The sequence below is a fragment of the Pseudophryne corroboree genome, chromosome 2 (genome assembly GCF_028390025.1).
Source record: "Pseudophryne corroboree isolate aPseCor3 chromosome 2, aPseCor3.hap2, whole genome shotgun sequence".
Taxonomy (NCBI): domain Eukaryota; kingdom Metazoa; phylum Chordata; class Amphibia; order Anura; family Myobatrachidae; genus Pseudophryne; species Pseudophryne corroboree.
Genome location: NC_086445.1, coordinates 578,586,451 through 578,610,704, shown reverse-complemented (window position 1 = coordinate 578,610,704; position 24,254 = coordinate 578,586,451). Strand labels below are relative to the sequence as shown.

The 24,254-nt window shown below is 45.3% G+C and overlaps 1 protein-coding gene across 2 annotated transcripts in view; it reads right to left on the bottom strand.

The window, feature by feature from the left end:
* COL8A2 (collagen type VIII alpha 2 chain) overlaps positions 1-24,254 on the bottom strand; it is a 379,634-nt gene that overhangs the window by 253,543 nt on the left and 101,837 nt on the right. For both annotated transcript variants that reach the window (XM_063954478.1, XM_063954479.1), the window contains exon 2: positions 4,656-4,713. The gene's annotated coding sequence lies outside the window, so the exon portion shown is untranslated. The remainder of the gene's footprint in view (positions 1-4,655; positions 4,714-24,254) is intronic.

The following is a 24,254-nucleotide window of genomic DNA, read 5'->3' as shown; positions in this document are numbered from 1 at the left end:
AGCAATTGGAAGTTTCTAATTACTAATAACTCCTCTTCTGAAGTAGTGTCCGGTTCTCTGCAGCAGCAGTGAGTATGCAGTGTTAGTGAGGGTGTGTGAGTGTCTATGAGTCTAATACCCCTTTCAGACCGCATCAAAAACCCGGTATATTGCCAAATTTTTGCCGTGTCAACCCGGTTTGAGCTGCAGTGTGAAAGTGCCATTATGAATTTACCAGCTCAAACAACCCGGTATTTCAACCCGTGTAAAAAGAGGGATCCTACACGGTTCAGAACCGGTTCATTTTGCAGTGTGAAAGCCTCAGACCCCGTATATTCAACCCGGGAATCTTAAAAAGGAGGTGATAGGTTGTCTCCCTGCATGATGTCACCAGTCTGAACCATGAAATAACAGGCAGCACTCTGTAAAGTGAGTCTTTATTTATATTGCATTCACAGTGCTACAGTGCTTGGACAATATGGCAACCTGGAGTGAGGATGAAGTTAGGGAGTTGTTGAGGATAAGAGGGGAGGCTGAAATCGCCAACCAAATTACAGGGACTGTAAAGGATGCAATAACCTATAAAAACATCACAAAGATGCTTCAGCCTCTGGTTTCCAGCGTACCTCACAGCAGGTAATAAATAAATGAAAGGCCCTTAAAAGGAATTTCAATAAGGTCCACGACCACAACCGAAACAGAAGTGGTGCTGCCCATATGGAGTGGCAATATTACGAGCAGTGTGCCACCATATTTGGCCACACAGCACTTATGACACCTGTTAGCTTATCCTCCAGCCACATGTGCTGTGTGAGTCATGATTGCTGCACTACTGAGCACCCCCTAGCCCCTCCTTGTAATACCTTTCAAACCTCATCAATGTGAGACAGAAAAGTCCATTTAAAATGACATCATACTGTTTTCAATCGGTGAACCGGGTTCAGTGTGAAAGGCACCATCCCGGGAATAACCCAGTGACAACAAATGCGATGTGAAAGGGGTATAGCGTGTTCAGAACCGGGTTGGAAGCGTGTTCAAAATCCGGTTCATTACCAGGTTAGCGATGTGAAAGCGGTATATGTAATGTGTGCATGAGTGAGTGACTGTGTGTGAGTGTGTGACACCCGGTGTAAGTGTAAACCGCTGATCCGGCCACTGAGAGAACTACATCTCCCAGCAGCCCTTGCGCCTCTCAACAGCCCCCAGGACTTCCAGCAGAATCCTCCCCAGTGATAAAGATGGAGGGTAGGGCACCCTTAGAAGCGGAGACCACAGGGCAGTTAAGTTTCTTTTTTTTTTCTTTTTTCTTTTATTTTACGCTGCACTGAAAACCCTGCAACCATTTTTTTAATACAACAGAAAAAATAGAGTACCACAGGGGCGCAAAAGAGGGCTGCTAATTGAGTTAATGGATAGTGTCACCCACACCCAGGGAAATACGCTTGTGAAAAGGAGGACCACCACACAAAAAGCGCGCACACAAGAAAAGAAAACTTAAAGAATACAGAATCCTTAAATGCCATAAAAGATTCTTCATTGGCGTTCAGTTTCTCAAAGTAAATAAATAAATACACAAAAATAGTGTACTTCTGATAACTTCATTAAACTGGATAAGTATAATGTAAACTTGTACCAGAACTTATAGTCTACCAAAAGAATGATAGACAATTAAAACCATAGAAGCGGAAACTGCCATATTAGAGAACCAATCCATCGCTTCTCTCAATCCTTGAGGGGGTATTCACTCCAAATTACATGTAAGTCAAAAGGAGACTCTCCATAGTGTAAAACCATATGATACATTTATTAAAAAACACATGCAATTGACAGAATGGACGCCTACCAAAACGTTAAGTCTACCAGCAAAAGAAGACAAATGAGTGTATTATTATTATTATCCTTTATTTATACGGCGCCACAAGGAATCCGCAGCACCCAACTACAGATTACATAAAAAAATAATCAAAACAGGAAAAACAGTGACTTATAGTTGAAGACAATATAGGACAAGTACAGGGTAAATAAACATAGCTACAGCAGCAGATGACACTGTTCTAAGTATCAGGGTGGCAGAAAACTACAGGATTTGGTGCAGTCGAAGATTATTAAAGTAAGAAGAGGATAAGTACATGTGGGAAGAGGGCCCTGTTTGTGAGAGCTTACATTCTAAAGAGGAGGGGTAGACAGTTAGGGGTGACACCGATGCGGTAGGCAGAGCATTGAAGAGAGAGTAATGGTTGAGATTTGGCTGGGTTTAGTGAAAAAGTGGGTTTTGAGAGCCCATCTGAAGTGTGTAGAGAGGTGGAGAGTCTGAGGGGGAGAGGTAGAGAATTCCAGAGAAAGGGAGCAGCACATGAAAAATCTTGGAGGTCGGAGTGAGTGGAAGTAATCAGTAGGCAGGAGAGTCGGCATGCATTAGCAGAAAGAAGAGGACAGGTGGGAGTGTAAAGGGAGATAAGGTCCGAGATGTAAATGGGAGAGAGGGTGAGAGCTTTGAAGGCAAGTGTGAGAAGCTTAAATTGGATAGTGAAAGGGAAGGGAAGCCAGTGAAAGGCTTGTAGGAAAGGGGAGGTGGATGTAGTGTGTTTGGTGAGGAAAATGAGCCAGGTTGCCACTTTGAGGACAGATTGGATTGGACAGAGGCATTTGTCAGGGATGCCAGTCTGGAGGAAATTACAGTAGTCTAGTCTGGAGATGACCAGTGAGTGGATAAGGGTTTTAGACAGTAGCATCCCGGGTGAGAAAGGGTCTGATCCTGGAAATATTTTTGAGATGAAAACGGCACGTTTGTGAGAGGTGCTGAATGTGTGGTTTGAAGCAGAGGGAGAAGTCAAGGATTACTCAAAGACAGAGCACTTGGGGGCTAGAGGAGATAGTTGTGCCATCGATAGATAATGAAATTGTGGGAGGTGAGGTTGTACGGGAGGGTGGGAAGATGATTAGCGCAGTCTTAGACATGACAGACTGTATAACAATCAAGTTCATACAAACAACAATAGGTTTTAATTGTCTACCATTCTCCTAGTAGACTATAAGTTCTGGTTCGAGTTTACAGTATACTTATCCAGTTTAATGAAGTTATCAGAATTACACTATCTTTATGTATTTATTTATTCCCTTTGAGATACTGAGAAACATCTAAAGAAACAGAATGCCAATGAAGAATCTTCTATGACCTTAAAGGATTCTGTATTCTTTAAGTACTTTGTAATTGTGTGTGCATTTGTTTTATTGTATACCGCAGATATCGGAAACATGCATATGTGCGGTAATCCAAAATTGTTTGCAAAGTAAGCAAGGTTTTTTACCTTGCTAAACCTCGCTCTCAATTGAATTGTTCCCCCTTAGTGTACTACGGAGCAAGTCACAATCAAGGTTTCAGCTAGAGTTCATAAAATAAGGAATGGAGAGGGCTTAATTTCAGGGGTGATGCATTCTGTTAGGAGGGTAGCATGGCCACTCTCTCTCCCCTAAAGTACTTGAATTTTGAAGAACCTCAACGCTGGCAGAGACTAACATAATAAAACACTTTACAAGCAACTGTTATCTGTAAACAAGAGCCTCGTTTAATAAAAAATATTAAAAATGAGAAGCAAAAAAGCTACCTATTTCTTTCAGAAAAATAGAAAGAACCGAAGTATAATAACATTATTTTACTTCTCTGTTGCAGCTATTTCTGGGAATGACATCCACATAGCCACTCAATTTGGAGCGCAAAGAGGACAACAAGCTAACCAGGGTCAGAGATCATTCTTGGAGTAAAAGGTTACCTGGCTGATGACCAATCAGATCTGTGGCCAGTTTAGATCCAGTTGAGGAATGAGACAAATACTTGGTGGAACAGTTTTAAAATTCTGCTCTTTTATAAACGGAACTTTTTTTTTTTACATAAACTGTGTAAAATAAATAACTACAAAAAACACAATATATATTAGATAAAGAACTGAATCAATTTAGAAATCATTAAAGACTAGTGACAGGAACACTTTAATAATGATCAATCACTTTGTATTGTTTAGGTTGCTGGATGTCTTTTCCGGTATACTGCAAGAAGTTAATTTTTGCTTAATAAGAGTAATTATGGTGCAATAAGATTGTAAGGTTTGGATTGGCTACATTGTCCTGGGGCTGAAAATGATCAAGGGTTTAGGGACTGTGACAGGTGTTGTATGGGTGTGGCCAGTGTCATGTGGGCGTGTACACAATCTACCCTATCAGCACCAGTGTTTCCCGACATACTTTAAAGTAGAAAAATCACACTATTTTGAGAGGAAAATAGAAACACAATTTTAGTATTTATGGCTTATGGCAATCATGCGGTCAGCTCGGTGGCTGTCATCATCATGCTGTAATGATGATGGGCCTATTTTTATGTGGAGGCCTGGAGCTGTAGACCCAACAGGCCCATTTTTAATCTGCCCCTAAATTTTGTAATACAATCATGTCTTAGTTACATGTTATACTGGTTGTGTATCTTCCAACTGCAAATTGGCTATGGCAACTTACCACAGTATGAGAGTGACAACTGTGGTGATACACTGAGTTCATAGTAATGAAGTATTTGATTCTAATCTGTCACAAAGTAAATTTTCAATGGAACATTGAAGAAATAGCCTTAATATGCACACAATCATTTTAGTACATTCGACTTTAGTGGTCTGAACTTTAAGTCGTACCTGGTCTTGTCACTGTATATGTTAATGTGCTTCAGTATTTTCCAAACTGGAAACAGATCTGTGAGATGGAAATAAAGAATGATGAGTATTATCTCAGTTACTAGAAACATAAAAAACCATGCTAAGAATTTCTTAGAAAAAGAAATATATTTAGATTTACATATCTACTAGGTTAACAAAGCAGAAGCAACATGATATCAGTCAAGTTTCCACGAACGTTATCTGTGTGCTGCTAATGGTTCCAAACCGTTCACTAAGATATTTGTACAGCTCAAGTACAATTTGGAGTTTAGATATACTACAAATCAAGAAGTGAAGAGGCCCAACAGTACGGGAACAACACTTTGTTCATCACCTCACAAAATATTTGCATGTAATACCTATATCAAATAGGAGGGTGGGTAATCCAAACTTTCTCTTTTGCATCTCAGGTGGAAGGTCAAGAAGTGTGTGTGTGTGGTGGTGGGGAGGGGGGGGGGGTTTGATGGGTTCATGTTATTACAGCCCTTTCTTTACTTTAAAATAGAGATGTGCACCGGAAATTATTGGGGTTACGTGTTTTGGTTTTGGATTCGGTTCCGCGGCCATGTTTTGGATTCGGACGCGTTTTGCCAAAACCTCCCTGAAAATTTTTTGTCGGATGCGGGTGTGTTTTGGATTCGGGTGTTTTTTTACAAAAACCCTCAAAAACAGCTTAAATCATAGAATTTGGGGGTCATTTTGATCCCATAGTATTATTGACCTCAATAACCATAATTTACACTCATTTTCAGTCTATTCTGAACACCTCACACCTCACAATATTATTTTTAGTCCTAAAATTTGCACCGAGGTCGCTGGATGGCTAAGCTAAGCGACACAAGTGGCCGACACAAACACCTGGCCCATCTAGGAGTGGCACTGCAGTGTCAGACAGGATGGCACTTCAAAAAAATAGTCCCCAAACAGCACATGATGCAAAGAAAAAAAGAGGCGCACCAAGGTCGCTGTGTGACTAAGCTAAGCGACACAAGTGGCCGACACAAACACCTGGCCCATCTAGGAGTGGCACTGCAGTGTCAGACAGGATGGCACTTCAAAAAAATAGTCCCCAAACAGCACATGATGCAAAGAAAAAAAGAGGTGCACCAAGGTCGCAGTGTGACTAAGCTAAGCAACCCAAGTGGCCGACACAAACACCTGGCCCATCTAGGAGTGGCACTCCAGTGTCAGACAGGATGGCACTTAAAAAAATAGTCCCCAAACAGTACATGATGCAAAGAAAAATGAAAGAAAAAAGAGGTGCAAGATGGAATTGTCCTTGGGCCGTCCCACCCACCCTTATGTTGTATAAACAGGACATGCACACTTTAACGAACCCATCATTTCAGCGACAGGGTCTGCCACACGACTGTGACTGAAATGACTGGTTGGTTTGGGCCCCCACCAAAAAAAGAAGCAATCAATCTCTCCTTGCACAAACTGGCTCTACAGAGGCAAGATGTCCACCTCATCATCATCTTCCGATTCCTCGCCCCTTTCACTGTGTACATCCCCCTCCTCACAGATTATTAATTCGTCCCCACTGGAATCCACCATCTCAGATTCCTGTGTACTTTCTGGAGGCAATTGCTGGTGAATGTCTCCACGGAGGAATTGATTATAATTCATTTTGATGAACATCATCTTCTCCACATTTTCTGGAAGTAACCTCGTACACCGATTGCTGACAAAGTGAGCGGCTGCACTAAACACTCTTTCGGAGTACACACTGGAGGGAGGGCAACTTAGGTAGAATAAAGCCAGTTTGTGCAAGGGCCTCCAAATTGCCTCTTTTTCCTGCCAGTATACGTACGGACTGTCTGACGTGCCTACTTGGATGCGGTCACTCATATAATCCTCCACCATTCTTTCAATGGTGACAGAATCATATGCAGTGACAGTAGACGACATGTCAGTAATCTTTTGCAGGTCCTTCAGTCCGGACCAGATGTCAGCACTCGCTCCAGACTGCTCTGCATCACCGCCAGCGGGTGGGCTCGGAATTATTAGCCTTTTCCTCGCACCCCCAGTTGCGGGAGAATGTGAAGGAGGAGCTGTTGACGGGTCACGTTCCGCTTGACTTGACAATTTTCTCACCAGCAGGTCTTTGAACCTCTGCAGACTTGTGTCTGCTGGAAAGAGAGATACAACGTAGGTTTTAAATCTAGGATCGAGCACGGTGGCCAAAATGTAGTGCTCTGATTTCAACAGATTGACCACCTGTGAATCCTGGTTAAGCGAATTAAGGGCTCCATCCACAAGTCCCACATGCCTAGCGGAATCGCTCTGTTTTAGCTCCTCCTTCAATGTCTCCAGCTTCTTCTGCAAAAGCCTGATGAGGGGAATGACCTGACTCAGGCTGGCAGTGTCTGAACTGACTTCACGTGTGGCAAGTTCAAAGGGTTGCAGAACCTTGCACAACGTTGAAATCATTCTCCACTGTGCTTGAGTCAGGTGCATTCCCCCTCCTTTGCCTATATCGTGGGCAGATGTATAGGCTTGAATGGCCTTTTGCTGCTCCTCCATCCTCTGAAGCATATAGAGGGTTGAATTCCACCTCGTTACCACCTCTTGCTTCAGATGATGGCAGGGCAGGTTCAGGACTGTTTGCTGGTGCTCCAGTCTTCGGTACGCGGTGGCTGAATGCCGAAAGTGGCCCGCAATTCTTCGGGCCACCGACAGCATCTCTTGCACGCCCCTGTCGTTTTTTAAATAATTCTGCACCACCAAATTCAATGTATGTGCAAAACATGGGACGTGCTGGAATTTGCCCAGATGTAATGCACGCACAATATTGCTGGCGTTGTCCGATGTCACAAATCCCCAGGAGAGTCCAATTGAGGTAAGCCATTCTGCGATGATCTTCCTCAGTTTCCGTAAGAGGTTATCAGCTGTGTGCCTCTTATGGAAAGCGGTGATACAAAGCGTAGCCTGCCTAGGAACGAGTTGGCGTTTGCGAGATGCTGCTACTGGTGCCGCCGCGGCTGTTCTTGCTGCGGGAGGCAATACATCTACCCATTGGGTTGTCACAGTCATATAGTCCTGAGTCTGCCCTGCTCCACTTGTCCACATGTCCGTGGTTAAGTGGATATTGGGTACAACTGCATTTTTAAGGACACTGGTGACTCTTTTTCTGATGTCTGTGTACATTTTCGGTATCGCCTGCCTAGAGAAGTGGAACCTACATGGTATTTGGTACCGGGGACACAGTACCTCAATCAAGTCTCTAGTTGCCTGTGAATTAACGGTGGATACCGGACACATGTTTCTCACCACCCAGACTGACAAGACCTGAGTTATCCGCTTTGCAGCAGGATGACTGCTGTGATATTTCATCTTCCTCGCAAAGGACTGTTGGACAGTCAATTGCTTACTGGAAGTAGTAGAAGTGGTCTTCCGACTTCCCCTCTGGGATGACGATCGACTCCCAGCAGCAACAACAGCAGCGCCAGCAGCAGTAGGCGTTACACTCAAGGATGCATCGGAGGAATCCCAGGCAGGAGAGGACTCGTCAGACTTGCCAGTGACATGGCCTGCAGGACTACTGGCTTTCCTGTGCAAGGTGGAAATTGACACTGAGGGAGTTGGTGGTGTGGTTTTCAGGAGCTTGGTTACAAGAGGAAGGGATTTAGTGGTCAGTGGACTGCTTCTGCTGTCATCCAAAGATTTTGAACTTGTCACTGACTTCTAATGAATGCAGTCCAGGTGACGTATAAGGGAAGATGTTCCTAGGTGGTTAACGTCCTTATCCCTACTTATTACAGCTTGACAAAGGCAACACACGGCTTGACACCTGTTGTCCGCATTTGTGTTGAAATAATTCCACACCGAAGAGGTGATTTTTATTTTTATTTTGACCAGGCATATCAATGGCCATATTCGTCCCACGGACAACAGGTGTCTCCCCGGGTGCCTGACTTAAACAATCCACCTCACCATCAGAATCCTCCTTGTCAATTTCCTCCCCAGCGCCAGCAACACCCATATCCTCATCCTGGTGTACTTCAACAGTGACATCTTCAATTTGACTATCAGGAACTGGACTGCAGGTGCTCCTTCCAGCACTTGCAGGGGGCGTGCAATGGTGGAAGGCGCAAGCTCTTCCCGTCCAGTGTTGGGAAGGTCAGGCATCGCAACCGACACAATTGGACTCTCCTTGGGGATTTGTGATTTAGAAGAACGCACAGTTCTTTGCTGTGCTTTTGCCAGCTTAAGTCTTTTCATTTTTCTAGCGAGAGGATGAGTGCTTCCATCCTCATGTGAATCTGAACCACTAGCCATGAACATAGGCCAGGGCCTCAGCCGTTCCTTGTCACTCCGTGTCGTAAATGGCATATTGGCAAGTTTACGCTTCTCATCAGACTATTTCAAATTTGATTTTTGGGTCATTTTACTGAACATTTGTTTTTTGGATTTTACATGCTCTCTACTATGACATTGGGCATCGGCCTTGGCAGACGACGTTGATGGCATTTCATTGTCTCGGCCATGACTAGTGGCAGCAGCTTCAGCACGAGGTGGAAGTGGATCTTGATCTTTCCCTAATTTAACCTCCACATTTTTGTTCTCCATTTTTTAATGTGTGGAATTATATGCCAGTATCAATAGCAATGGCCTACTACTATATATACTGCGCACAACTGAAATGCACCACAGGTATGGATGGATAGTATACTTGACTACACAGAGGTAGGTAGAGCAGTGGCCTTCCGTACCGTACTGCTATATATACTGGTGGTCACTGTCAGCAAACTTCAAAACTAAAATGCACCACAGGTATAGAATCTAGATGGATAGTATACTTGACGACACAGAGGTAGGTAGAGCAGTGGCCTTCCCGTACCATACTGCTATATATACTGGTGGTCACTGTCAGCAAACTGCAAAACTAAAATGCACCACAGGTATAGAATCTAGATGGATAGTATACTTGACGACACAGAGGTAGGTAGAGCAGTGGCCTTCCGTACCGTACTGCTGTATATACTGGTGGTCACTGTCAGCAAACTGCAAAACTAAAATGCACCACAGGTATAGAATCTAGATGGATAGTATACTTGACGACACAGAGGTAGGTAGAGCAGTGGCCTTCCGTACCGTACTGCTATATATACTGGTGGTCACTGTCAGCAAACTGCAAAACTAAAATGCACCACAGGTATAGAATCTAGATGGATAGTATACTTGACGACACAGAGGTAGGTAGAGCAGTGGTCTTCCGTACCGTACTTCTATATATACTGGTGGTCACTGTCAGCAAACTGCAAAACTAAAATGCACCACAGGTATAGAATCTAGATGGATAGTATACTTGACGACACAGAGGTAGGTAGAGCAGTGGCCTTCCGTACCGTACTGCTATATATGCTGGTGGTCACTGTGTCAGCAAACTGCAAAACTAAAATGCACCACAGGTATAGAATCTAGATGGATAGTATACTTGACGACACAGAGGTAGGTAGAGCAGTGGCCTTCCGTACCGTACTGCTATATATACTGGTGGTCACTGTCAGCAAACTGCAAAACTAAAATGCGCCACAGGTATAGAATCTAGATGGATAGTATACTTGACGACACAGAGGTAGGTAGAGCAGTGGCCTTCCGTACCGTACTGCTATATATACTGGTGGTCACTGTCAGCAAACTGCAAAACTAAAATGCACTACAGGTATAGAATCTAGATGGATAGTAAACTTGACGACACAGAGGTAGGTAGAGCAGTGGCCTTCCGTACCGTACTGCTATATATACTGGTGGTCACTGTCAGCAAACTGCAAAACTAAAATGCACCACAGGTATAGAATCTAGATGGATAGTATACTTGACGACACAGAGGTAGGTAGAGCAGTGGCCTTCCGTACCGTACTGCTATATATGCTGGTGGTCACTGTGTCAGCAAACTGCAAAACTAAAATGCACCACAGGTATAGAATCTAGATGGATAGTATACTTGACGACACAGAGGTAGGTAGAGCAGTGGCCTTCCGTACCGTACTGCTATATATACTGGTGGTCACTGTCAGCAAACTGCAAAACTAAAATGCACCACAGGTATAGAATCTAGATGGATAGTATACTTGACGACACAGAGGTAGGTAGAGCAGTGGCCTTCCGTACCGTACTGCTATATATACTGGTGGTCACTGTCAGCAAACTGCAAAACTAAAATGCACCACAGGTATAGAATCTAGATGGATAGTATACTTGACGACACAGAGGTAGGTAGAGCAGTGGCCTTCCGTACCGTACTGCTATATATACTGGTGGTCACTGTCAGCAAACTGCAAAACTAAAATGCACCACAGGTATAGAATCTAGATGGATAGTATACTTGACGACACAGAGGTAGGTAGAGCAGTGGCCTTCCGTACCGTACTGCTATATATACTGGTGGTCACTGTCAGCAAACTGCAAAACTAAAATGCACCACAGGTATAGAATCTAGATGGATAGTATACTTGACGACACAGAGGTAGGTAGAGCAGTGGCCTTCCGTACCGTACTGCTATATATACTGGTGGTCACTGTCAGCAAACTGCAAAACTAAAATGCACCACAGGTATAGAATCTAGATGGATAGTATACTTGACGACACAGAGGTAGGTAGAGCAGTGGCCTTCCGTACCGTACTGCTATATATACTGGTGGTCACTGTCAGCAAACTGCAAAACTAAAATGCACCACAGGTATAGAATCTAGATGGATAGTATACTTGACGACACAGAGGTAGGTAGAGCAGTGGCCTTCCGTACCATACTGCTATATATACTGGTGGTCACTGTCAGCAAACTGCAAAACTAAAATGCACCACATGTATAGAATCTAGATGGATAGTATACTTGACGACACAGAGGTAGGTAGAGCAGTGGCCTTCCGTACCGTACTGCTATATATACTGGTGGTCACTGTCAGCAAACTGCAAAACTAAAATGCACCACAGGTATAGAATCTAGATGGATAGTATACTTGACGACACAGAGGTAGGTAGAGCAGTGGCCTTCCGTACCGTACTGCTATATATACTGGTGGTCACTGTCAGCAAACTGCAAAACTAAAATGCACCACAGGTATAGAATCTAGATGGATAGTATACTTGACGACACAGAGGTAGGTAGAGCAGTGGCCTTCCATACCGTACTGCTATATATACTGGTGGTCACTGTCAGCAAACTGCAAAACTAAAATGCACCACAGGTATAGAATCTAGATGGATAGTATACTTGACGACACAGAGGTAAGTAGAGCAGTGGCCTTCCGTACCGTACTGCTATATATACTGGTGGTCACTGTCAGCAAACTGCAAAACTAAAATGCACCACAGGTATAGAATCTAGATGGATAGTATACTTGACGACACAGAGGTAGGTAGAGCAGTGGCCTTCCGTACCGTACTTCTATATATACTGGTGGTCACTGTCAGCAAACTGCAAAACTAAAATGCACCACAGGTATAGAATCTAGATGGATAGTATACTTGACGACACAGAGGTAGGTAGAGCAGTGGCCTTCCGTACCGTACTGCTATATATGCTGGTGGTCACTGTGTCAGCAAACTGCAAAACTAAAATGCACCACAGGTATAGAATCTAGATGGATAGTATACTTGACGACACAGAGGTAGGTAGAGCAGTGGCCTTCCGTACCGTACTGCTATATATACTGGTGGTCACTGTCAGCAAACTGCAAAACTAAAATGCACCACAGGTATAGAATCTAGATGGATAGTATACTTGACGACACAGAGGTAGGTAGAGCAGTGGCCTTCCGTACCGTACTGCTATATATACTGGTGGTCACTGTCAGCAAACTGCAAAACTAAAATGCACCACAGGTATAGAATCTAGATGGATAGTATACTTGACGACACAGAGGTAGGTAGAGCAGTGGCCTTCCGTACCGTACTGCTATATATACTGGTGGTCACTGTCAGCAAACTGCAAAACTAAAATGCACCACAGGTATAGAATCTAGATGGATAGTATACTTACTTGATGACACAGAGGTAGGTAGAGCAGTGGCCTTCCGTACCGTACTGCTATATATACTGGTGGTCACTGTCAGCAAACTGCAAAACTAAAATGCACCACAGGTATAGAATCTAGATGGATAGTATACTTGACGACACAGAGGTAGGTAGAGCAGTGGCCTTCCGTACCGTACTGCTATATATACTGGTGGTCACTGTCAGCAAACTGCAAAACTAAAATGCACCACAGGTATAGAATCTAGATGGATAGTATACTTGACGACACAGAGGTAGGTAGAGCAGTGGCCTTCCGTACCGTACTGCTATATATACTGGTGGTCACTGTCAGCAAACTGCAAAACTAAAATGCACCACAGGTATAGAATCTAGATGGATAGTATACTTGACGACACAGAGGTAGGTAGAGCAGTGGCCTTCCGTACCGTACTGCTATATATACTGGTGGTCACTGTCAGCAAACTGCAAAACTAAAATGCACCACAGTTATAGAATCTAGATGGATAGTATACTTGACGACACAGAGGTAGGTAGAGCAGTGGCCTTCCGTACCGTACTGCTATATATACTGGTGGTCACTGTCAGCAAACTGCAAAACTAAAATGCACCACAGGTATAAAATCTAGATGGATAGTATACTTGACGACACAGAGGTAGGTAGAGCAGTGGCCTTCCGTACCGTACTGCTATATATACTGGTGGTCACTGTCAGCAAACTGCAAAACTAAAATGCACCACAGGTATAGAATCTAGATGGATAGTATACTTGACGACACAGAGGTAGGTAGAGCAGTGGCCTTCCGTACCGTACTGCTATATATACTGGTGGTCACTGTCAGCAAACTGCAAAACTAAAATGCACCACAGGTATAGAATCTAGATGGATAGTATACTTGACGACACAGAGGTAGGTAGAGCAGTGGCCTTCCGTACTGTACTGCTATATATACTGGTGGTCACTGTCAGCAAACTGCAAAACTAAAATGCACCACAGGTATAGAATCTAGATGGATAGTATACTTGACGACACAGAGGTAGGTAGAGCAGTGGCCTTCCGTACCGTACTGCTATATATACTGGTGGTCACTGTCAGCAAACTGCAAAACTAAAATGCACCACAGGTATAGAATCTAGATGGATAGTATACTTGACGACACAGAGGTAGGTAGAGCAGTGGCCTTCCGTACCGTACTGCTATATATACTGGTGGTCACTGTCAGCAAACTGCAAAACTAAAATGCACCACAGGTATAGAATCTAGATGGATAGTATACTTGACGACACAGAGGTAGGTAGAGCAGTGGCCTTCCGTACCGTACTGCTATATATACTGGTGGTCACTGTCAGCAAACTGCAAAACTAAAAAGCACCACAGGTATAGAATCTAGATGGATAGTATACTTGACGACACAGAGGTAGGTAGAGCAGTGGCCTTCCGTACCGTACTGCTATATATACTGGTGGTCACTGTCAGCAAACTGCAAAACTTAAATGCACCACAGGTATAGAATCTAGATGGATAGTATACTTGACGACACAGAGGTAGATAGAGCAGTGGTATATATACTGGTGGTCACTGAGCACAGATATGGAGCGTTTTTCAGGCAGACAACGTATACTGGTGGTCACTGGTCAGCAAAACTCTGCACTGTACTCCTCCTATATAATACTGCTGGTCCCCAGTCCCCACAATAAAGCAGTGTGAGCACAGATATATGCAGCACACTGAGCACAGATATGGAGCGTTTTTCATGCAGAGAACGGATAAAACTGGTGGTCACTGATCAGCAAAACTCTGCACTGTACTCCTCCTATATAATACAGCTGCTCCCCAGTCCCCATAATTAAGCAATAAGCACAAATATTTGCAGCAACATTAATAAACGGAGAGGATGCCAGCCACGTCCTCTCCCTAACACTTCCAATGCACGAGTGAAAAATGGCGGCGACGCGCGGCTCCTTATATAGAATCCGAATCTCTCGAGAATCCGACAGCGGGATGATGACGTTCGGGCGCGCTTGGGTTAACCGAGCCATACGGGAGAATCCGAGTATGCCTCGGACCCGTGTAAAATGGGTGAAGTTCGGGGGGGTTCGGTTTCCAAGGAACCGAACCCGCTCATCGCTACTTTAAAATGCCCAAATCTGCACTGCCCCACCTACTTCACTATGAGGGTGGATGGAATGTGGCCTACTCTTTTAGGAATCCATGACTACTGCCCAAATCATGTTTGCCTACTTTACTGGAACATCAGGGAAACTCCTGAGTCTCACAAAAGCAGGCAAATTTAGGTGTGTACATCCTTTATACTATAAGCCTCAATCTCTCCCTATCTATGTAAAAGTAGAAAAATTTTATCATTTTGTGAGGAAAATAGAAATACAATTTTAATCAATATAAATTACGTCCGACCATGGGGGCAGCTGCTCATCATTATACTGTCATGAGGATTTTATGTGAAGGCTTGGGGCTGTAGTCTCTTCTGCTCTATTGTTAATCTGGTCTGGCCCAAAATTCATGAGTCTCCTGGACAGTGCCGTAACTACGTGTGTGCCAGGTGTGCCTGGCACACAGCACAGTCGCACTGAGGGCGCAACGGCCAGCGGCTTGTAATGAGTCAATTTGACTCATTACAAGCCGCTTGTGCCGGAGGAGGAGAGGGAGAAGCGGAGAAGGAGGAGGAGGGAGACGCAGCAGTGCTATGTAATTGGTAGCGGCGCAGCTGCAGCAGTCCCTCTCCTTCCGCATTGGCTGGCCCGGCGCTGCTGTGAATGCTGAGATGCGCTTCCCTCATCCCAGCATTCACAGCGGCGGTGGCCAGCCAATGCTGAAGGAGAGGTACAGCTGCATATGGCGCTGCCGGTAAATACAGTGCGCTGCTGCGGCTCCCTCCTCCCCCTCCCTCTTCCTTCTTCTCCCCTGCCACCTGGAGCTGCCAGCACCGAGGAGCCTGACTGCCTGAGAGATGGTAAGTATCATCTATTCTATTCTATTTGTCTGTCTGTCTATCTATCTATCTATCTATCTATCTATCTATCTATCTATCTATCTATCTATCTATCTATCGGTCTGTCTACCTAATGTGTTAAAGGGGGACTCTGTCTGCCGTAATGTGTAAAAAGGGGGGCGCTGTCTGCCGTAATGTGTAAAAAGGGGGGGCGCTGTCTGCTGTAATGTGTAAAAAAGGGGACGCTGTCTGCCGTATTGAGTAAAAAGGGGGACGCTGTCTGCTGTAATGTGTAAAAAAGGGGGCGCTGTCTGCCTTAATGTGTAAAAAGGGGACGCAATCTGCCGTAATGTGTAAAAGGGGGACTGGCTGCCGTAATGTGTAAAAGGGGATGCTGTCTGCTGTAATGTTTAAAAAGGGGACTCTGTCTGCCATAATGCGTAAAAAGGCGAGTCTGTCCACCGTAATGTGTAAGAGTGGCGCTACTGTGCGGCGTAATTTGAATAATGGAGACTACTATAATATGTTATGTGAATTGGTATTATTTTGTTGCCACACCCATTCCCCATGAAGCCACGCCCCTATATTTTTTGCACTGCACCTTTTTTACTTAGAGGGGGGCGCCGATGCCCTATCTTGCACACAGCGCTAATATGTCTAGTTACGTCACTGCTCCTGTACATTCAAAGACTACTGTATAGGCAAATGTCTAATTCCAACAGGGCATATACCATTTTTCTGCCTAGCAGGTGATATCATCTTGATGAACTAAACTATAATCTTTAATAACTAGAATGATTGGTACCATTTTGTATATGACAAAAAAGGTACTCTACATAAGGAATGTATTATATATATTACATTATGAATAATAGCTATATTGGCCACATGACATTATGAGAAATATTCAGAACTAATCGCAGCCGCTGCGATCTCACAAACGGGCGCTTACCGGCCGACTGCGCACGCACAGCGGCTGCAGTGTGCGGGCACGATAAATCATTATGTGATTGCATCATGACTGACAGGCAACGGGCGTCCAGGAGGGGGGACATGCCGCTGGGGGGAGGGGGGGAGTGTCCCAGGAAACGCAGGTTGCCGTCATTGGCTGCAATTGGAAACATGATTGCGATGCCCCTGCGTAGGCAGGGGTCAACCTCTATTTTTGATTTTTGCAATGCGATCGGAATTGAATTGCAACCGCATCACCGGGTGGCGCCACACATGCTGGGTATCCTTACCCTGTATTGGCCAGCTCCCAGCATGTGATTTTAGTGGTCGCAGGTAGCAAAATCTGCGACCTCCTATAAACATAACATAACATAATAATGTGTACAATTTGCATATTGCTCTTTAGTAAGTGTATTTCACAATTAAAAGTATAGTGTATGGTACGGTATAGCGTACGGTATGCATATGTACTAACACTATTTATTTTTGATAATAGTGCTTGGGAATGACCACAAAGACAAAGCACAAAAACACAGAAATGCGTTCAAAGTTCCTTATGTGTCCGGTAGAGACCACAACACACAACTAAGTAAGACTGGAAAATTCTGGAATTTCAATCAGCATGTAAAAAGGGGAAAAAAATCTAGGTCTCTGCCTCTCACCCCTCCTCGGCTCGTGGAAAGACGCTTCAGTTGCCAAAACCTATACCGTGTTCTACTGAAACTTGAATTTTTTATAAAAGAAAAAATACCCTTCTCTTCCAGAACCCACTTTCAGAGGAGAGGAGCGGTTTTCTTGTCATAAGCATTGACATGGGAAATAGGCCCAGTTCGGAAATGCCTTTGTAAATTATTCCTTATAGAAATTTGCCCATAAAAACGGATTCAGGGTTTTATAATAATAAAATATAGACCCTGTCTCATTTTACATCCACAAAATTGACAATTATCAACATTAGCAAACTTTCATAAAAGACATGAAGAAATAAACAGTGATGTGTAATCCTTATACCACCAGCTGAGCTTAGCTCATTGTTTATCCGTTTCTTAGAAAATGTACACTGAAAGCTAATAATTCAGTTATTTGCACCTTAACTGTTTATAGAGGAAACACTGTACTTATTCATTCCTGAAGACTGTCCAGGGTTTGGTTTTTTTTAAACACTGTAAAAGATTAAAAAACAATCTTGGTTTCTTTACATTTCAGACTTAGGGTTCATCAGAAATAGTTCATCTGTAATGTAAGAATGCAGCCACATTTATTTTACGGTATACTCAGCTCCAAAAAAACAACAAAAACTGGTTGGAATTATCCCAATATCCCACAACCTCCAATGATTAATTACTTTGTGCACTTCAGACTTACTGTATTGGATAAAATAACCTTAACACCCACTTATTTATTTCACAGCATACACCTATTCAGTTAAGATAGTGATAACTTATTCGAGGTCAATGGCGGATTCAGGGAGGGGGCACTCGGGCCTGAGCCTCTCACCCCTAACACCCACCCCCCATCTTCGTTTTTGGTATTTTATTTTTTTAACAAAGTGCAAGTCAAGTTTATGATAGCTCTGGCAGCACTAGGGCAGTGCAGACCTGCTGCCACCATACTCAATAAGGACAAGGGGGGTCATTCCGACCCATTTGTACGCAGCGGTTCTTCGCTGCGGTGTGAACGGGTCAGAACTGCGCATGCGCGGTGGCTGCAATGCGCACGTGCATCGTTGCCCGGCGACGCAGTGGCCAGAATAAAGATGAAAGTGATCGCTAGCGCTATCGCAAGAAGATTGACAGCAGGGAGGCGTTCCGGGGCGTCTACTCACCGTTTTCCGGGCATGGAGATCCGAACGCAGGCGTGTCCAGGCGTTTGGAGGGCGGATGTCTGATGTCACTCCTGGGACCTTCGTTGCTAGATCCGTCGCACAGGTTAAGTAAGTCTGACCCTGGTCTTGTTTTGCAGGAAACCTTTTTAGCATAGCAGGGCTGCACAAGCGATTGCAGCCCTGCTATGCTAGAATACACTCCCCCATAGGCAGTGTCTAGTTGATCGCACGAGCAGCAAAAAGTTGCTACGTGCGATCAACTCGGAATGAGGGCCAAGGATGGTGGGGAGAGAGGGGACAGGAGCTTTGTTGTCAGCGCAGCAATCTGTGCTGCCTCTGTTACTCATGTTAGAGTGGGTGGGCTCTACGGACCCGCATCAGCTCTCACAAGCTGTCCATCCTTCTACATGCTCCACTGCGCATACGTGGCAATACTACACAGTGCTTTAAAACTGGAGCCAAGCGTCTTTAGACAAGAGCATTGAGTGGAAGCTGGGGAGCATTACTGGCGACAACTTAGCGCAGGGGGGGAATTATCCTCCGCTCTCCCCAGCCCCATTGCTTAGTGTCCACAGAACTCTGGTCAGAGGGCAGTGAGCTGTGGGAGCTTTGTGTGTTTTCCGCCTGCTGCTGCTGCAATAACTTAATACTCACCCATTGCCAGTCACTCTCTTCCTGTCACCCTCTCCCTGCCACCCACTGCCTGACCCCCTCTCATTGGCATCATTCACTGCCTCTCTCTGTCACCCACTGCCAATCGCCCTCTCCCTTTCACCCACTGCCTGCCACCCTCTCCCTGTCATAACCCACTGCCTCTCTCCGTCACCCACTGCCAATCATCCTCTCCCTGTCACCCTCTCCTAGGCATCACCAAATGCCAATCACCCTTTTTCTGTCACCCACTGCCTGTCACCCTCTCCCTGGCATTACCCACTGCCTATCTCAGTCACCCACTGCCAATCACCATCTCCCTGTCACCCTCGGCCTGTTATCCTCTCCTTGGCATCACCCAATGCCTCTCTTATGTCACCCACTTCCAAACACCCTCTCCCTGTCACCCTCTGACTCTGTGTCACATTCTCCATCACCCCATGCCTGTCACCCGCAAGTCACTCTTCCCCTGTCCTGTAAGGCCACGCCCCTTGTAGCGGGGCCACACCACTATTCTCAAAGTGAGCACACAATTGTACCTGATACTGCTACCCCCATCCCCCCTTGCCTTATAATAGTGCCCCCCTTGTCACTTTTCTGGATCCGCCTCTGTTGTTCAAGCTGATGTTGTGAAATATTGTTGCATATTTATCAAAGTTTGGAGAGAGATAACGTGGAGAGAAATAAAGAACCAACCAAGCAGCTCCTACCTGTCATTTTACAAACAAAGCCCACAGAATGACAGAAGCTGATTGGTTGTCATTTTATCTCTCTCCACTTTATCTCTAAATCTCATCCAAAATCTCAGTCATACAACAGTGGAGAAATAGTAAAACTTCCCCGTCTTCCCTGAATTCAACTACATTGATTTAAAAACATCAAGCAGCGTATTCTGGGCGGTTTAAGAGGCCCCCTCCTCTCCGATAGCGCAGTAGACTCTGGCTTTGTTACGGAGTCCACTGAGCATGCCCAGGTTTTCGGGAACATGGCGCTTGCGCTTCTGCTATGTTATTTCAGACTTATCTACTGAGCATGTGCAAATCGCCAACATGGGAGGCAAGAGAGGTAGGTATAATTTAGTGATGTGCACCGGACATTTTTCGGGTTTTGTGTTTTGGTTTTGGATTCGGTTCCGCGGCCGTGTTTTGGATTCGGACGCGTTTTGGCAAAACCTCCCTGAAAATTTTTTGTCGGATTCGGGTGTGTTTTGGATTCGTTTTTTTTTTTTACAAAAAACCCTCAAAAACAGCTCAAATCATAGAATTTGGGGGTCATTTTGATCCCATAGTATTATTAACCTCAATAACCATAATTTCCACTCATTTTCAGTCTATTCTGAACACCTCACACCTCACAATATTATTTTTAGTCCTAAAATTTGCACCGAGGTCGCTGGATGGCTAAGCTAAGCGACACAAGTGGCCGACACAAACACCTGGCCCATCTAGGAGTGGCACTGCAGTGTCAGGCAGGATGGCACTTCAAAAAAATAGTCCCCAAACAGCACATGATGCAAAGAAAAAAAAAGGCGCAATGAGGTAGCTGTGTGACTAAGCTAAGCGACACAAGTGGCCGACACAAACACCTGGCCCATCTAGGAGTGGCACTGCAGTGTCAGACAGGATGGCACTTCAAAAAAAATAGTCCCCAAACAGCACATGATGCAAAGAAAAAAAGAGGCGCACCAAGGTCGCTGTGTGACTAAGCTAAGCGACACAAGTGGCCGACACAAACACCTGGCCCATCTAGGAGTGTCACTGCAGTGTCAGACAGGATGGCACTTCAAAAAAATAGTCCCCAAACAGCACATGATGCAAAGAAAAAAAGAGGCGCACCAAGGTCGCTGTGTGACTAAGCTAAGCGACACAAGTGGCCGACACAAACACCTGGCCCATCTAGGAGTGGCACTGCAGTGTCAGACAGGATGGCACTTCAAAAAAATAGTCCCCAAACAGCACATGATGCAAAGAAAAAAAGAGGCGCAATGAGGTAGCTGTGTGACTAAGCTAAGCGACCCAAGTGGCCGACACAAACACCTGGCCCATCTAGGAGTGGCACTGCAGTGTCAGACAGGATGGCAGATTAAAAAAATAGTCCCCAAACAGCACATGATGCAAAGAAAAAAAGAGGCGCAATGAGGTAGCTGTGTGACTAAGCTAAGCGACCCAAGTGGCCGACACAAACACCTGGCCCATCTAGGAGTGGCACTGCAGTGTCAGGCAGGATGGCACTTCAAAAAAATTGTCCCCAAACAGCACATGATGCAAAGAAAAAAAGAGGCGCACCAAGGTCGCTGTGTGACTAAGCTAAGCGACCCAAGTGGCCGACACAAACACCTGGCCCATCTAGGAGTGGCACTGCAGTGTCAGGCAGGATGGCACTTCAAAAAAATTGTCCCCAAACAGCACATGATGCAAAGAAAAATGAAAGAAAAAAGAGGTGCAAGATGGAATTGTCCTTGGGCCCTCCTACCCACCCGTATGTTGTATAAACAGGACATGCACACTTTAACGAACCCATCATTTCAGCGACAGGGTCTGCCACACGACTGTGACTGAAATGACTGGTTGGTTTGGGCCCCCACCAAAAAAAGAAGCAACCAGTCTCTCCTTGCACAAACTGGCTCTACAGAGGCAAGATGTCCACCTCATCATCATCCTCCGATTCCTCACCCCTTTCACTGTGTACATCCCCCTCCTCACGGATTATTAATTCGTCCCCACTGGAATCCACCATCTCAGGTCCCTGTGTACTTTCTGGAGGCAATTGCTGCTGGTGAATGTCTCCACGGAGGAATTGATTATAATTCATTTTGATGAACATCATCTTCTCCGCATTTTCTGGAAGTAACCTCGTACGCCGATTGCTGACAAGGTGAGCGGCTGCACTAAACACTCTTTTGGAGTACACACTGGAGGGAGGGCAACTTTGGTAGAATAAAGCCAGTTTGTGCAAGGGCCTCCAAATTGCCTCTTTTTCCTGCCAGTATACGTACGGACTGTCTGACGTGCCTACTTGGATGCGGTCACTCATATAATCCTCCACCATTCTTTCAATGGTGAGAGAATCATATGCAGTGACAGTAGACGACATGTCAGTAATTTTTTGCAGGTCCTTCAGTCCAGACCAGATGTCAGCACTCGCTCCAGACTGCCCTGCATCACCGCCAGCGGGTGGACTCGGAATTCTTAGCTTTTTCCTCGCTCCCCCAGTTGCGGGAGAATGTGAAGGAGGAGATGTTGACGGGTCAAGTTCCGCTTGACTTGACAATTTTCTCACCAGCAGGTCTTTGAACCTCTGCAGAATTGTGTCTGCCGGAAAGAGAGATACAACGTAGGTTTTAAATCTAGGATCGAGCACGGTGGCCAAAATGTAGTGCTCTGATTTCAACAGATTGACCACCCGTGAATCCTGGTTAAGCGAATTAAGGGCTCCATCCACAAGTCCCACATGCCTAGCGGAATCACTCTGTTTTAGCTCCTCCTTCAATGTCTCCAGCTTCTTCTGCAAAAGCCTGATGAGGGGAATGACCTGACTCAGGCTGGCAGTGTCTGAACTGACTTCACGTGTGGCAAGTTCAAAGGGTTGCAGAACCTTGCACAACGTTGAAATCATTCTCCACTGCGCTTGAGTCAGGTGCATTCCCCCTCCTTTGCCTATATCGTGGGCAGATGTATAGGCTTGAATGGCCTTTTGCTGCTCCTCCATCCTCTGAAGCATATAGAGTGTTGAATTCCACCTCGTTACCACCTCTTGCTTCAGATGATGGCAGGGCAGGTTCAGGAATGTTTGGTGGTGCTCCAGTCTTTGGTACGCGGTGGCTGAATGCCGAAAGTGGCCCGCAATTCTTCGGCCACCGACAGCATCTCTTGCACGCCCCTGACGCTTTTTAAATAATTCTGCACCACCAAATTCAATGTATGTGCAAAACATGGGACGTGCTGGAATTTTCCCAGATGTAATGCACGCACAATATTGTTGGCGTTGTCCGATGTCACAAATCCCCAGGAGAGTCCAATTGGGGTAAGCCATTCTGCGATGATGTTCCTCAGTTTCCGTAAGAGGTTGTCAGCTGTGTGCCTCTTCTGGAAAGCGGTGATACAAAGCGTAGCCTGCCTAGGAACGAGTTGGCGTTTGCGAGATGCTGCTACTGGTGCCGCCGCTGCTGTTCTTGCTGCGGGAGGTAATACATCTACCCAGTGGGCTGTCACAGTCATATAGTCCTGAGTCTGCCCTGATCCACTTGTCCACATGTCCATGGTTAAGTGGACATTGGGTACAACTGCATTTTTTAGGACACTGGTGACTCTTTTTCTGACGTCTGTGTACATTTTCGTTATCGCCTGCCTAGAGAAATGGAACCTAGATGGTATTTGGTACCGGGGACACAGTACCTCAATCAAGTCTCTAGTTGCCTCTGAATTAACGGTGGATACCGGAACCACGTTTCTCACTGCCCAGGCTGCCAAGGCCTGAGTTATCCGCTTTGCAGCAGGATGACTGCTGTGATATTTCATCTTCCTCGCAAAGGACTGTTGGACAGTCAATTGCTTACTGGAAGTAGTACAAGTGGTCTTCCGACTTCCCCTCTGGGATGACGATCGACTCCCAGCAGCAACAACAGCAGCGCCAGCAGCAGTAGGCGTTACACTCAAGGATGCATCGGAGGAATCCCAGGCAGGAGAGGACTCGTCAGACTTGCCAGTGACATGGCCTGCAGGACTATTGGCTTTCCTGTGTAAGGTGGAAATTGACACTGAGGGAGTTGGTGGTGTGGTTTGCAGGAGCTTGGTTACAAGAGGAAGGGATTTAGTGGTCAGTGGACTGCTTCCGCTGTCATCCAAAGTTTTTGAACTTGTCACTGACTTCTGATGAATGCGGTCCAGGTGACATATAAGGGAGGATGTTCCTAGGTGGTTAACGTCCTTACCCCTACTTATTACAGCTTGACAAAGGCAACACACGGCTTGACACCTGTTGTCCGCATTTGTGTTGAAATAATTCCACACCGAAGAGCTGATTTTTTTTGTATTTTGACCAGGCATGTCAATGGCCATATTCATCCCACGGACAACAGGTGTCTCCCCGGGTGCCTGACTTAAACAAACCACCTCACCATCAGAATCCTCCTTGTCAATTTCCTCCCCAGCGCCAGCAACACCCATATCCTCATCCTGGTGTACTTCAACAGTGACATCTTCAATTTGACTATCAGGAAT